This window comes from Dipodomys spectabilis, unplaced genomic scaffold, assembly GCF_019054845.1.
Source record: "Dipodomys spectabilis isolate Male_0828 unplaced genomic scaffold, ASM1905484v1 ptg000354l, whole genome shotgun sequence".
Taxonomy (NCBI): domain Eukaryota; kingdom Metazoa; phylum Chordata; class Mammalia; order Rodentia; family Heteromyidae; genus Dipodomys; species Dipodomys spectabilis.
In genome coordinates this window covers 912,386-929,824 of record NW_024871031.1, presented here as the reverse complement: position 1 = coordinate 929,824, position 17,439 = coordinate 912,386, and the positions used below count along the sequence as shown (strand labels likewise).

Below are 17,439 nucleotides of genomic sequence, written 5' to 3'. Positions count from 1 at the left end.
TCAGTGGTTCACAGGCTGTTGTGCTCACCATGACCCATTCACCAATTGGGTCAGCTAGGCCTTCAGTTCAAATTCCAGCACTGCCAAAAAATTCATTCTGATGTGAGAAACCCAAGGTTGTACATGTTTCATGTTTTCCTGTTCTGTGAAAGTCTTCGGTCTCATCGAGGATGGATAATGCTATATAGGCAACTCTATAGATATGGGAACAGGTTGTCATCCATGTCAGCACAGTTATATCTGTCACCATACTCAATAAAATACAAAATACATCCATGAATATGACACAAGATAAAAAGAATAATTACACTGAACGCAAGATGCATACCACACCTATAGATATTTTGTCTAGTGCTATTTTGTCTAGTGCTGTGGCTTCAAATCAGGCCCTGGACCAGTTCTGACATTCTAGTCTTCAAGGATGGTGAGCTTCCCCTTCTCCCCCAGTGCAACAGAGCTGCCCAGACCTGAATTCAAATCCCAGCTCTTACAAAAGATTCATCCTGATGTCAGAAGCCAGTTGTTGCACACATTTTCCTCTCCTGTGAAAGTCCTGGGTCTCAACTAGGGTGGAGAATGCATAGGCCAACTCTATAACCATGGGAGTCATCATCCATGTTAGCACAGTTATAGCTGTCACCATATTTAGTAAAATACACAATACCTCCATGAATTATAGACAAAAAAGGAGACCTACACCGAATACAAAATGCTGTCCACACATGTATGTCAATATAGATTCTATGTTTAAATTATGAATTTATGACTATAGTGGACCACCTTGGGGATCAATGTCAGATGCTGGGAATGGCCTAGCTCCTTAGATGCTCACAGGTTGGTGTGTTCACCTAGACTTATTGGCCAATTGGTCCTGCTATGCCCTGAGTTCAGATCCAGTACTACCAACACGTGGATCGTGGAGTAAGAAGCCAAGTGTGAAACTTGTTTTCCTTTTCTCTGAGAATCCTGGGTGTCAGGGATGATGGAGAACATTTCTACAAATCTTGATGCTCTGTGATAGGAAGTCATCAATGTAATAAACAGAATGGGTTTCATCATAGTAAAATCAACTATAAATAAATGAATAAAACAAAAAATACAAGGAACAACAACACTAAACATGTATGGACTGAACATCTAGAGGTAAGTATAAATCCTATTTTACAATGTATGTTTCCAGAGATGGGGCTTGAATTCAGGACTAGTGAACAGTCCTGACTTTCTTATCTTCAAGTACAGTGATCTTCCCCTTCATCCATATTGCTGCAGATTTACCCAGATCCTGAGTTCAAATCCAAAGCCAGGGAGCTAATTTTTTTTTAATTTTCCTCAGCGTGGGGCTTGAACTCAGATCGTGGCAACTCTGCCTCAGCTTTGATCACCCTATGCTGGGGTGCAGCAACTGAACAAACAGCTGCTCCTGGTATCCTAGGCCCCCAGTCCTTTCAGGGAAAACAATGCACAGAAAAAATATGGCCTTTGTAATTTTTCTTCCTTTGCACAGTAACCCTCCTGGGTCTGAAAGACACTGTTGCAAAGGGTACTTCACCTTGCATTGCTGAAGGATGGCAGACTTTCAGGGAAGCCATAGGCCCACGTGGCAACATAGGTCCTGATTTTGAATCCTCGTCCTGACACCAACCAATGACAGGAGATATTAAGAAACTGATTCCCATCCATAGGAATAAAAATGGAATATTATCAATGTCACAGTTGAATGCGTTGGTCGTGAGTGATGCTGCTATAAAATTAGACTGCAATAAACCTCCAGCAGTATTCTTTCTGTTGAGGATCGTTTATGCTATTCCGGGTCTTTTATTTTGGAATCAACCCAGATGCCCCTCAGTAAATGAATGGATCAAGAAAATATGGTATATATACACAATGGAATTCTATGCCTCCATCAGAAAGAATGATATTGCCCCATTCGTTAGGAAATAGAAAGGCTTGGAAAAAATTATATTACGTGAAGTAAGCCAGGCCCAAAGAAACATAGGTCAAATGGTTTCCCTTATTTGCAATATCTTATATATGTCTGAATCAAGCAGAAAAGATCAGATAAGATGATGTTAGGGAAATGAACCCTAAGATATGTATGCAAATGTTTTCTTTTTCTTTCATGCAATTGTCTCTAACACATTTATAAGATTATTCCTTTGTTGCTTTGTATGTCCCTCCCCCACAGTATAACCCCTGCTTTCAATGTATTTGGTGTCGGTATAATTTGTGGCGGGGAAGGGGAAAAACAAATCGTTTAAGTAGGGATACAGATGGAACCCTTGCAACAATGAGATGTACAATGTCGTAAATGAACATTACAACTTTGGTGGGGGAGGAGGGGTGGAAGGATTGGGTGGGGGCGGGGAGGAGGATGGGAAGGGATGTGAAGGGGAGACAAAGGAGGAGGCTACAATGCTTGATAAGTAATGTACTCATAATCTTGCCCATGTAATTGTAACCCCTCTGGACAGAATTTTCAGAGTGAAATATATATAAAATAAAATAAAATAAAATTAGACTGCATAATTTCTGGAGGCTGATTGATTTTATTTATTATTTATGATGCATAAAAAGAATATTATTAATTACAGTAACACAATAACTTCAGGACACTGATTGATTTCATTAATAGTTTAAGGATGAAAACAATAACAATTATATGGAAGCATTATAAATACCCAGGAATTGGTAGGAATGTAGTCTATATAACTTATTAATGTATAGACATCTCTTGTTCTCTATAAAATATATATTTATTAGCATAATGCCATCTGAATGTCAATCTGTTCTTATTTTGTTAACACCTGTTGCACAATCTCAGGTTCTGCCTGTCCACTCAATTTGCCCCAGGATGGCGTGATGACACTCTCCCATTCATAAGTTTGGCCTTGTAGACCATGAATTCAGATGCCAGCACTCCCAAGCCATGAATCGTGGAGTAAGAAGCTGATGGTGACACATGTTTTCTTTTTCTGTGAATGTCCTCGGTGTCAGGTATGAAGTAGAATACATATGTAGACCTATATCCCATTTAATCAATGTAATCAATGTTCTATGTGCCATAATAGTCAATAACATAATCGTTCAATACATGAATAAAACAAAAAATAAAATAGCTATACTTAACACAATATAGAGTCAACATATGTATATAAATATAAATCATATGTATAAATTGTACATGAATAGGATATTTTCTAGTCGTGGGGATCAATTTCAGGCATAAGGAAAATACTTGAATTTCTTGACTTCAGGGAGGCAAGCTTTCCCTTCCCACACAGTGCAACAGAGTTACCCAGACCATGAGTTCAAATCCCAGTCCTGGCATAAAAAATGGCACCTTTATATTATGTGAGGCCCAATTCATAGGTATTTCATTATACTCCATTTTATGAATGTGATTGTTTAAATGCTTCATAAAATATTAACTAAAATCGATCAGTGTCCTATAATATAATTGTGTATAATTTTATCCTAGAATCGTAAAAGAACTGCGCATTAAATCATGACATATATCACATTCCATTGTTAATTATATGGATAGGAACAAGTTTCTTAGGATCTCCTGCCATTTGGAGGTGGCAGGACCAGGATAAGAACTGTGGGCTCCAGCTCCCACCACTTCGACCCATGGATATGGAACTCACATGTCTGTCCAAGAACATCAGCAAGACCAATGATGAGGCAGGCACCAGTGGCTTTCAGCACTCCTACTTGATACTTACAAGGCTGTGATGTGAAGATCATGGTCAAAGTCACCCTAAGCAGGAAAGTCCTTGAGACCCCTGACAAACTTCAGTGCCAACAAAGCCAGAAGTCCTGTGGCTTCAGTGTGGAGGGTGAGCCTTGAGAAAAAACGGCTCACAGACTGTGCCCAGATCCTGAGTTCAAGGTCCAGGACTGGCAACAAACAGACATACACAACACATCTGTGCAGCCATCCAGCTGAAGCAGGTCACCTTCTTTTCCCCAATTGAATTGGACAGAGTTCCATCGCAAAGGGCTGGAGGACCCGCTGTCATCTTGACTCTGCCCATGCTGCTGGCATCACAAGATTGTGGCCACACCCCCATTCTTTCATGTTTCTTTCTGATCAATGGGATACAAGAATGGTGGCCCTCTCCACATTCCAGGCTTCCCATTAGCACCTAGATACCCTCTTTTAGTTTACACCACTACCAGCAGTTGAGGAAGGTAGAGATGGCTGAGTGATGAGCAAGAGACTCGATGTGACTTGGGAGTATAGTAGGAAATTGATGCGCCAGCCCACCTCCCGGCCCAGTCCCTACCTTCATGAAGTGGTGCCAGGTTTTAATCCTCAGATGATGGCTCCCTGCCAGCTGGCCTAAGGCCCCAAACAGGTCTCTGCCCCTGGTCTTCTGCTCTGGGCCCATGTATCCATAATGCCGCCGCCATTGCTGATTGCCCCACCTGGAACAGACGCCAACAGCTTCTTCCAGCAGCACAGGCAAGTGGCTGCCCCAAAACCACCCCCACCCGGGTCAGACACCCTTCTGTGGGCACCATGACACCCTGCTTGTTTCCTCTCCTTGGCTCTGAGGAACCACCTTTCTGTCCGGCATTTCTGAAATAGAGACTCAATATATGCTCATGCTGGGCTGGATCAGAGTCCTCCTATGTGTGACAGGTAGGTCCTCTGTAGTTGGGATGGTAGACATGTAGCACCATGCTCATTCATCGGTTTAGATGTATTATCCCAAAATCTTAGTACACAGCAGTCAATTCTTGGTCACAGGTGAACTTCTGGTTAGGGCCTCAACCATCAGACCTCAGTCTCCTCACAGGAGAGTTGTCAGGAAACAATAGATTTATATAGAGGGATCTCTAGAGCATGGCTAGGCACAGAGGGAGCAGCCTTCAGATAAGGTTCTTGGTAATTCTGTGAGCATATGACAGGAAGATACCAGAAAGGGCTGAGGTGGGGCCAGTTATTAATCATGCAACAGGTCGGTATTATGAAACAAAACATGGTTCTCGTTCATCATTAACCTATCCCCATAAGGCAGGGGATCCTTCAGTCTGTTGAGTTTTACAGCTGGGGAAATCGAGGCACAGAGAAGCCAGGTGACCTACTTAGGACCTCAACTTCACAGGAAGCTCAGACTGACTTCTCTACCATGCTCCCTAGGACAATGGGTGCTATTTAGTCCACTTCTTTTGGTGGGGAGTCCACTTATTGTCAGTCGTGGGGCTTGAACTCTAGGCCTGGGTGCTGTCCCCAAGCTCTTCAGCTCAAGGCTACCACTTGAGCCCACAGCACCACTTCCAGTTTTTGGGTGGTTCTTTGGAGATAAAAGTCTCACAGTCGTTCCTGCCCGGGATGGCTATGAACCATGATCCTCATTTCTCAGCCTCCTGTGTAGTTAGGATTAGAATTCTGATCCACAGGCACCTGAATTAAGTGTAATTCTGACTCTCTCTCTCTCTCTTTCTCTCTCTCTCTCTCTCTCTCTCTCTCTCTCTCTCTCTCTCCCTCTCTCTCTCACACACAGGAACTTGTTGAATGGGTGCTGGAGGAGGTGGCCCAGCGTCTCCATGTGGGTGGAACCCAAGGTGGCCCTGTCATTCTGGAAGTGCTCTGTGGGTCAGGGCAAAAAATTTTTTTTGGTTAGTAAATGCAAAATAAAGAACACGTTCTGGCAATATATAATTGCATTCTGACACCTGACAATAGTCTCTAATTCATGTACTTTATTTATATTAGGATAGTGTGTTGAAAAAAGTTTTGTTCATTAGGTCACAGCAATTAATGTCAGGAATGTGCTTAGATGTCAGGTGAAGGCTAATTCTGGTAATCCAAACATACCAGGATTTTGTGTGGTCACTGCTAATCACAAAGGCAAGGGTAGTCTAAGTGAGATTTGGAAATCTTTTTGGTCAGTCATGTCACCAAAAGGCAGAGACTAATTTACAATTGTGACAGAAGAGAAGGAATGACTCCAGATGGAAGGAATAAATGATAGTAACTAAGATATAGCAGAAACTGTTCTAGAGAACCATTTTTGGTTATTGAAAAACTATTTATCAACTAGGCTTATTCCTCATTGCCTTTAGCATTCTAAATCTCTTAGGCTAGTTCTTAATCTCTGTGTGATAAATGTATCTCCTTCTATGCTGTTCTTTCATACCTGATCTCCTTTGCTTTCTAAAAATCTCAGTCTTTCTATATTTCTCTATGAACATTTCCTGATACTAAATACACCTATACAGATGGCAGAGGATGCTAATGTAATAGCTCATGAGTCATTAATGTAACAACATGGAAAAGGACGACATATTCATTGCTACCTCAATTTTTCTGAAAAGCCTCATTGGCATCATTTTGTTCAAATTTCCATTCTTTGGCTACATAGTGTCTTTCAGTGCACATAAATGCAAACATGAGCCTGGTCCTGGTGGTTCATGCCTGTAATCCTAGCTACTCAGGAGATTGAGATTAGAGGATTGTGGTTCAAACCAGCCTGGTCTGGAAAGTCCATCAGAAACCCAGAAGTGGTACTTTAGCTAAAGTGGTAGATTGCTCAACTTGAGATGAAGAGCTTAGGGACAGCACCCAGGATCAGAGTTCAAGCCCCACAACCAACAAAAAAAGCGAAATATGACTTTAAGTTTCCCCCAAAGGAACAAGATCAATTAACTTCCCAAGCAGAAAAAATAATTCCAAAATTATTTTTTGCTGTGTTACTTAAGTTATGGCCTTTTTGCTGGACATAGTCTTTTATTTTAAAAATTGTCAAATATTAGGTTTACAGTAAACTTCATCTAATATTTCTTGTTTCAAATGAAAAGTCCATACATTTGATATCACTTAGCTGTCTTACTATCTTAGTTCAAAGCCAACCCAGGCAGGAGAGTCGGTCAAATTCTTATCTGTAATTAAACACCAAAAAACAAAAGTAGAGTTTTGGTTCAAGCAGTAGTGTACTTGCTTTGGGGGCAGGTGGGCAGGAAAGACAACTATTCAGGATCAGGGTCCAGCCTCTGGGTAAAGTCCCATTACCAGCACAATCCAAACAAACAAAAACCCCAAATATTTCTTTGGGACCCTCCTTAAAGGAGCACTAGTATGAGAAGAGGCACTTTTGCTTTTCATAGTCACTGGATCCTGCTTTTTTGTAATCCTTATTGCTCTGGAGAACTCAGGATCAGACGAAAGGAATTGATAACTGTCTTCTGCAAAAAGAGAATCATCTCAGGGATGAAATATCCATCCATAAGACACTTTAAAACCTCCATCTCTTTGTTTCTTTGCTGTAGAACAATTTTAAAACAACGTTATTTCTTTTTGTTCTATTTTGGCCTTCAAATGGCACATTATTTCTTTTTGTAATACTCTCAACTAGAAGTTTACAGAAAAGTTTTATATGAGTATAGAACACACTCAAAAAAGTCAGGGACAGAGTTTCCTTCAAGCCTTGGGATTCTTTCTTGTACATTAAAAGGAGAGCACAAGTTAACATGAACGTTGTCATTCCTCTATGTTCATTTCCTCTCCTGGGAGTTTCCACATCCAGTAGCAGTTATTTCCACTAACAATCGATGGTGCTGCCTGAGGTATGATGAAAGTTTTCTGGGTTCATTGAAATAACACAAGGACACCTTTGGACCTGAGGTAACACTTGTTTCAGAGACAACTTAGTAAAGAGAAAATATGAAATTTATGTTGCTTTTAAATACATTATCAATGACTACATTGAGTTCAAACTTTGTAAGTTCTCTGTAAATTAAGGTGAGTTTTAAATGGGAAGAAGGTTATCAGGTTATTCTGTTTGTGAGTGTATGTGCTGCGCATTATTTCCCAAGTGTACATGCATTAACAGTAAGGAAAACAATAGCAATAATAGGAGAAAGAGAAGTTCTGTTTTTAAGTATAAGGGTTCAATATACTATAAAAAGACTCTACAAATAAGAACAGTGAAACAATAAAGCCAAGTCTAGTATGTAGATTTATGGGAGTGATATAGAGAAAGCATTACTCCTACGTGGAACAAGAATTCTGAAGGCACTCCCTTTCTAAATCATGCTTGCTAATCAAGCAACTTTGTAGAAAGAACAATGGAAGTATAATTCTGCTTCCAAAAAAAGTCAGACATGAGTATGGACTTAACTGGGAAAAAAAAGTCCATCATGAGAGAGTAGGGAATATACTAGCAATGAACTGGTGACTAAGATGACATTTCTTTTTCTTTCCTTTGCTTATATATTTATTTTGGTGGTGGTCTTGGCACTTGAAATCTGGACCTGGGCACTTTCCCTCTGCTATTCCGCTCAAGGCTAATGCTCTACCACTTGAACCACAGTGCCACTTTCACTTTTCTTGCAGTTAATTGGAGAAAAGAGTCTCTGGGACATTCCTACCTGGGCTGGCTTTGAACCCCAATCCTCAGATCTCACCACCACCCTGCTTAGGATCACATTTCTAACAGTGTACACTCAGCATATGTAATTTTGTACATTCATCTATCTTTATATGAATTCTGGAGTTAAAAATCTGGGCTACAACTTTGACTTTACACTCACAAAAATGTTTGTAGTTTAAAAGCTGATTCTACTCGATAAATAAAACCTATGAATATAAAGGAGTTTAGGAAGTTCAGTTTGCATCCTGCCTTGGCAGAAAATTTTTGAGACACTATCCATAATTAACCAGCCAAAAGCTGGATTGGAAGAATGGCTCAGGTCATGGAAAACCAGTCATGAGCAAGATTGATAAATAAGAGCTTGAGGCTTTTGCATACATACATACAAACATAATCATAAACACAGAAGCACTTAAATGTGCACACACAAATACACAAATGATACAACTCTAAGAATATGTAGAAAATTTAGAAAGCAATAGAAAATATGTCCTGAGTAAGACTAGAATCAAGTGATAATTTTTAAAATTAGAAAATCCACAAGTGACCTTTCTTCAAAAAAGTTTGAGAATATTAAATAGGTAAGCTAGAGATAGTAAGAGAGTCAAATAATGAATATTAAAGGGATTGGATACATGGACGAATGAATCAGAGAACCTGCAGGTGCATTTGAAAATGTTCATATCCTGTGTCAAATGTTAGAACATCTTTGAAAATAGTACATGAACAGTCTGAGAAGTCTAGTGGATAATATCACTGGAGAAGTTCAGAATTTCTAGTCTGTATCTAGATTAAATAAACCAAGAAACCATGGCAGGGCAATGTTATACAAGGCTACAATTCTAGCACTCAGACTGACAGGAGATTAGAGAGTGGAATTACATAGTGATACCTTCCCTGGACTAGGTAGTATAATTTTGTCTTAATACAACAAACCAAACAAGAAAGGAATACACAGTTGGAAGTTTGGGCTAATTTTGTCACTATGTTTTGAGAAGTCAAGGTTCCAATTACAATGGAACTCATATATAATCCTCAGTTGTGTTTCAAATGCTGTCTTCATTACAGAACATTTCTAGATGCAAAGTGGCTCTTGATTCCCATCCAAAATTCTCATCCAAAGTTATCATAATCCTGTTAGATTCCAAAGAATTGATGAAGGATTACAAAAGCTTAAGCACAGAGAAAAATCAAAGTTTGTCTAATGTATGTCTTTATAGGTATTGCTAAATTAGAATTTAGATTTAAAATAAATGTTTTTGTTTTGTTTTTATTTTCATATTCTATAAGATACAACAAAATTCTTTTTAAGTAGAGGGTTTAATTGACAAATTTACAAATGAGTGTTGCATTCTAGTTGCCTAGAATATTCTTTCAAGAGAGTTATAATTAGAACTTAATAGATAATTCCAACAGTTCATGTATAACATGATAATGTGAATAATGTAGACAGAGTTGTCAACATATAGATGATGTTAATTTAGAAAATAGCAATTTTTGAGGCTTTGGTGTAACATGGTATGAAGAGTATAATTGTATGACATCTTCTTTTTTCTACCTGTATGTAACACAGAAAACAATTTCCTAAATTATGTGCCTCTGTGTACAATGAGAAAATTGCTAGGTTTGGGGTTTGTTTTCATTTTTGTTTTTGTTTTATTGATTTGTCATAAGGCTTGAACTCTGGGCCTAGACACTGTCTCTGAGCCTGTTTATCCTCAAGGCTCGTGCCATACCACTTCAACTTCAGTGCCACTTATTTCTGGCTTTTTAAAGAAGTTTCTTGGAGATAAGTATCTAGGGAACCGTCCTCCCTGGGTGGGTTTTGAACTGTAATCTTCCGATCTTACCATCCTAAATATCTATGATAGTTAAAAAGCATAAGTATAAATAATATTTGCAAGTGTTCTGATCTCAATAATACCAGTGGGGGCACATGATGTAACCCAGTTTATTGTGGTGTTCTTTCCAGAACATGGAGGGCATCACATTAGCAGAGGTGTAGTATTTTTTTCACAATAGAGATAAGCTATTCATGATATGAATAAAGGGAATTTTGAGGTGTACCCTACAAGTTGGAAACTGTTGGGCTAGGATGACTTTATGGCATAAATCTGAGGATTGATGGTCATAGAAATATTAACTTACTCTGATAAACAATTGCTTATTCTTGAAGAATTAATTATTACAGGTGCATCATAGTTTTATCCTCTACTAGAATGTGGCTATTTTTCTGTTGATTTCTCAATCTGTAACACCCCACTGGAAACTGCATCTATTGCAGAATTTCATATCATGCCCTCAGGTATGGAATGTTCAGAATTTGAAAATGAGTAGTTATCAGTCATCGGAATTTTGAAGAACACATATATTCTCTCCTCTTAACAACTTATTTACTTTTAAAGTTATGGGTTTCCATACAATTAAACTGTTTTTGGTTTGAGTATGAGAAAGTACTAAATTGATTCTTTTTTCAAAATATTGTCAAGTATATAGTGAAAATATTAACTAGTTGGATTCAAGTTGATGGTCCTCTGATTAAAAACGTTTAATTAATTCAAATTAGATGCAAAATAGTATTAATTTTTTAAAAGTTACTACATAAAGAATAATATTTACTATACCAATACAGTGAAATTTTTTCATGCAACTTATTTTTTAAATTAATTTTATTGTCAAAGTGATGTACAATGGGATTACAGTAATTGTAAGGTAGTTAATACATAACTTTTCAAAGGTGTTAACCCCTCCTTCATTTTTTTCTCACAGTTTTCCTTCACCTCAATACTCCTCAAAGGTTCTAATGTACATTTCCAACATATTGTCTTGTGAGTATTGCTATTTCATTGGTTTACCCTTTGTCCTTTGTCTCACCATTTTGTTGTTCCTCTTTCCTTCCCTAATTAAGGTAAATGTATACACAATACACAGGGTACCAAAATCAAATACAGCCGGGGACAAACCATAGGGGAAAAAACCCAAAGAAAATAGAAATCACATAGTACATTAAAAACACAAAGCACTCATAAAAATCTGTTTCCATATCTTGCAGTTCATTTTGCTCAGCATCAGCTTATATAGTCATATATATGCATAACAAAGACATTGGAAAATAATAGTTTCATGGACACTATACCATGAAAACAGCATGTTAACAGTTTTTGATGGTAAAGTTGGAATTAGAATTGGTAAATTCGCGATTCTGATAAACGAATTTCAAAAGAGTTTTAAAATTATGTCAGGTAAATTTCAATTGTTCAAACTTTTTAACAACTTAGCCTATTAATGAAATTTAAAATTGCCTGGGAAAATAGGCTTTCATGCAAAGAAATCCATGGAGACTTAGCTGAGAGGGAGCAATGTGGGTCAAGATGGCTCATTTTCACACTAAAAAAACAAACCTCATAAACCTTGCTATTAATCCTGTAGGTTCCCTTGAGAATTATCCTTACCCAGGACATATACTCTCACTGTGTGAAACAAGGTTGTAGTGGAATTTAAATTCAAACTTCTTAAAAAAAAAAAAGACATCAAAATTTGTGAATTGACTTTAATTACCAAACAGTAATTCTCTGAAAAAGATAATTTGGGTCAAAATATTTAGAGAGAAAGTGCCCTCAACAATGAAAGAAGGTATTGGGTATACACTTTTCTGTTTATAATACTTTACACAATGTCTTTGCATGTGAAGCACTGAAACAAAAAAAAATATCTGATTGGATACCTCAAACCAATGGTTTCACATTTCTAAGTAGCTCACAAAATATAATATCCTTATTAACATGAGATAGTGAAGACTTCTCTTATTACATTAGCCAAAAAGTTTTGGGATCAGAAAAGAATTGAGCAAATTGAAAAGGTAATAAAAGGTGTTCTTAGAAGCCCTAGCTAAGCGTATTGGCTTCAGCAGTAGAGGGATTCCAAAACTTTTTGATATAGATTTTGTTAATATATTTGCTACCTAAAGTGATTTTACAGAGCCTATTTGTCTCACTACAATGCAGAACAGATTGAATGAAGACATGAACATAAATCCACAACCAAATAAAAGAGTTTAAAAAGAGAAACCATGAAGATGTAGCAGTGGGGGAGGCCTTATACTCCTTCAGCTTCACTAGACTTGCAGCCAAGAAGGTATGATTAATTGGAAATCAAGCAAGAACTATGAGGAGGACATAGAACTAGGACAAAGAAGTATTGTCCTTTGTAACAGACACTGTTATGCAAGGTATGTGTGATTTAACTCTATTTTTCTCCATACATCTTGTTGAGCAAAAGCAAGACCAAGAGAATGTAATCTATTGAAATCATTTTGGAAAGAATAACTTTGTTCCTGGTATGTTATCTAAGGAGAGTCTTACGAGAGAAGATTAAAGTGGAGTATACATCCTCTAAGCAACTTGTTAGCAAAATATATCTTTTAGGTTAGAAGTGATTGAACCAAAAAGTGGGGGAGTAATTATTTTGTGACTCTTTAGACACAAGAAGACTTTCAAGGTAAAAGAAAAAATGTATAGCTAAATTTTTGTGATCACAGCTTCTTGGACTGGTTTTATGGAGACAAAGTTTTACATTAGAGTTTGTCCTCATTAACATAGATGTTAGGTTTTCGTGGCAACCAAATGCAAGAGTGAAGTTTAATGGACTATCTTGGATAAGTAAACAGCATGGTAGATAAAAATGGCAAATAATATTTAGTAAATTAGTTTGGCTAATTATTTTGCCAGAACAAAGAATGAAATATATAATTCAAAATCACTTGACTTAAAAGGATGAAGAAAGAGTAGTGAAGAGAGAGGAGAGAAAACATAAAGGACTCTTCTGTCTCCAGTGGAGTAATGGGTTCTTGATTTGTTTCTTCCATTCTATCTTCACAAGCTATCAAGCGTGCTGAGCACTGGAGTATCCATTGCAGACAAAGAGAAATCACAGTAGAAAATATTTACAGCAGATGTTGGTGATTCTTAACTTTAGACAATCTATTTAAATCTATTCAAAATTCTCTGATACCCCAAACTTCCCTCTTTGAACAACTTTGCTTGCTTTTCCCAAGACTACCCTTCATTAACTATTTAAAATTTTGAGACGTCATATTCATCCTCTCTAGAGATTGCTGTTTGTTGGTGTTTTTTGTGTGTTTTTGTTTCGTGTTTTGAAACTAAATCTCAAAAGGTTGTGCAAGTGTATTACAATAAATATGTCCATCAAATTGTCCAATGTTCCTGGATCAGAGTGACTCCTTCTCTCATTCTCAGCCAACCCCTTCTCCAAGATTTATTTCAGATTTACTACTTCCTTTATCATATGTGTACATTGAGTATTCTAGCTGTACTTGCCCCTTGTTCCATTTTTCATTCATTCTATGCCTTTCTTCTCTGGTTTCAACTTCCTGATAGTCATTCTGTTAAACTGTCTGTTAATAAGTTGAAAGGTTTATATACATTCCATGGAGTTTCAATCCTGCTTATACTTGAACTGATGTCAATTTATATTTCCACAATTCATTCATCTGCAATAACAATTTGCAAGACTGGAGACGTGAAGCACCAAGACATGATTTTATTCTAATCCATTTGGAAGATTAATCTTTAGTCAACAAGAAAGTTTAAAAATGGCTTAGAATATGTTCCTAACTACCAAATTTTAGAAATGGCTTTGTAAAAAGGCTTGTGATTATTTTATTTTACATGGGATAATATTTTCTACTACCTATAAGTTTTGGAAAAAGAAGAAAACTACTATGATTTACTACTATAGAGGAATATGAGAGAAATAGAAGACAGATTTTATGTTTGTCACATCTCTGATGAGCACTCATATTCATGACTTTATGTCATATTTCTTACTATGTTAGACAGATAGGGAAAACATAAAACAACATATGATAAGGCAACTATTTGTGACTTTTTAAAATGTACCTTATTAAGTGATGAAATTAACTTTATTAGCTAGTGTTTGAGTTTGAATTATGGGAGGTTGATCTATTTAACACATTCCTGGAAGGCACCTACTGAACAACACAAATGGTGGGTGGTACTATTTCTACACTTTAATGAATGGTTGAACCTGTTTGGCATTAGTGCTAGGTAAATAAATCAACTCTATTGTAACTTGCACCCTAAACTTGAAATGATTGTAATGTCACTAATTATCATCAACTTGTCAATTGTTACTTTGGTGAATATGATTTTAAAAGATTATTTGAATAGGAATCTGTTTTCAGGAGATTAAATATAGGTTATCATTTGTTTGTGAATGATAACATTTATATACTACAGAACCAAGTTTTACTGAAGTACCAGTATTTTGAAGCATTAACGATCTTCTCAATTAATGTTTTTGTAAATTATATTTGACCTGTAAGTCAAATTTTCCTAACCTTGGTAGACCAATTATGAATCTATCATTCTAGGAACTATTTTTTTGGCCTACTTAAGTTGGACTGAAATTTTTAAGTAATTATTAGGAGAGGGGTATTAAAAATAATTTGTGACATTTGTGATCTTGTTCACTCATATGGGCTGGTCATTTGTAAATTGAAAGTTTGAATTACTGTACTTTCTTTCAGATTTTGTGATCTCATATTTCATTTTAAATTGCCTTGCATTTCACAATTGCTTACTGCTAATTCCAGTGTCGTCAGGAATTGAGATGGATTTTCAATTACTTTCTGTGGGCATGTTGCATGGGCCTCGATTAAAAGTCTTGCCCTTGTTACTTGATGATGCAGATAACTGAGACCTGGGATCCTAGGATATGTGTGTCTTGCAGAAGAATAATATCTTTTAGACATCGTATCAGCAAAATTTGCATAAAATCTGTAGGAATGCTTCAGAAATATGGAGAAAAACATTTTGGAACCAGTGAGTTAAAATAATAACAGAGCAGCAGAGTAAATTCCTTTACAGATTAGAGGAAAATAACATTTTTTTTTTACAATATCAATTCTGAAGACCAAGAACACTTAGAACGTATCACAAGTTTATACAGAAGACATTGCATTGATACTTTTCATATTCTAATACGTATATTCTAAACCTAATTATTTATATTCCAATCTATTTATTGTAATATATATCTATTTATTTTTCAAATTATCAATTAATTCTAGTAAGTTTCAATGTGTGAAATAAAATATCAGCATGTATAAATATAAAATATATAACTATACATAATATAAGAAAAAGGCACATGTTTTGCAATGTTTTGTTATGGTTAGGGTATCAAAGGCAACTGTGTTTTAATGTATTATTCCATTATTTCTACCTCAGTGTTTGGTAGAGTTGGACCTAAAGCTTTACCATTTGTAGATTTACAGCCTAGAGGCAAGAGCAAAAACTGTGATTAAAACATTACCAATTTAAGGCCTAATATGGAAGAGAAACATATAGACTTCTCTTGTAACTATGAAAATATTTGGTGAATGAAAGGCAGTAGTGTAAATTCCTTCCTGGTTGGATGGTAGACTAGCCAGGACATTAGTAGTAATCATGCATGTGAAAATTTTTTCACCTTTTTGGCTTTAGCCACTTTTGAAATGTTAGGTATAAAAACAATTATTTTTTTGATAAAATACCTTCTAGTCTAAACGATTCTATCTTAACTGTTCATCTCTCTATGATCTCTTTTAACTAAGATTAGTTTTGTTCCAATAAGAAAATCTAGGCTGTCAGGGTAAGATATTCTGATTGGACTGTTGCTACATGGAAGAATAGTAAAGGGTCAGGTAAACATTTGTGCCAGTATGACCTCATTTAGGAACTTTTAAGCTGCAGAAGTTTAGAAGTAACTCTTAAGCAAGGCTTAATTTGAAGCCATTAGCCCCACAAAGCTAACTCAGTTGATAAATAAGTACTTGAAAAGGATCACCTTTGGACCTAACTATAAAGGCTTCAAAGTATGATCAAATTTAAAATGAAAAATGTTTAAAATAGTCATTGACAAAAAAAATTGCAAATGTGAGCAATCGACCAAACAATATGTTTTTTTCCAATATACACAGAATTTTAGAGAAGTAAGATCAATAGCATTTTTAGGAACAATAAGGTTTCCTAGTTACAAAGAGTTAATCAAGGATATATGCCTGTATAAAGACTGCATCATTAACTACTTAAATTTACAGGATACTACATGCTTCAGCAGCCCGTTTACCCAAATTACAATATAGAGATTAACATGGCACTTGCACAAGCATGATATGAAAATGTGTGAAGTATTCCATATTTTTCATTCTTCAGATGCAAGAAATTAAAAACAGTTATTAAAAAATTGATTACACAAATGCAAATGTAACAATAAATGTAATTCATTGATCTGAAAGTTAGTTTGATATCAGTGTACTAAATCCTCAACTTAGAAAGGCCTTTACATAGCATAATCTTTACAAAACTTCTCAAATTAGATATCATTGTCATTTTATCCCAAAGAAATAAAATACTATATAGGCCTAGGATAAAAAGGAATCTTAATCTGTTTCTATATGGAATGCTATCTGAAATAACACATTTAATAATGAACCGATATATCATAAAACAATGTAGAATTCAAAGTATTATATCCAGGAAATAATGAAATACATTTTGGACATTGTACAAACAAAATACAGATTATTTTAAAATATACTTTTTTCAGACAAGCACCAGAAATATCTTTAGCTTCTGTACTACTCATTTCAACAGATAAGTTAAAATGATTTCTGATTTAAAAAATCACAAACTCGGCAGAAATCATTATAGATGTATACAAACAAATCTTGAATATATTTTGACGTCAACGTCAGGCAATTCACTTGAAAAATACGATGGAATCCATGAATTTTTAAAGTAAGATATTGCCGTTGCTTTGTATTGTGAAAATATTTTGTACGGACACAAAGATGGATTGGCATTTTTAAAATTTCAGAAACTTAACCAAACCATTATGACTTAGGAGAACAATTTTTACAGCCTTCCACAACTTCAAAGAGGTAGTGATACATATTTATCCTTTTGGCAATATCAAATGCAGCTTCTTCCAAGTTCTTCAGACCTGGTTTCATATAATGCTTCAATAGAAGGAG

At 36.1% G+C, this 17,439-nt stretch overlaps 1 pseudogene; it reads left to right on the top strand.

Annotated features, from left to right (window-relative positions):
- Nucleotides 1-16,511: 16,511 nt before the first annotated feature.
- On the top strand, nucleotides 16,512-16,608 carry LOC122095498 (annotated as a pseudogene).
- Nucleotides 16,609-17,439: the final 831 nt, after the last annotated feature.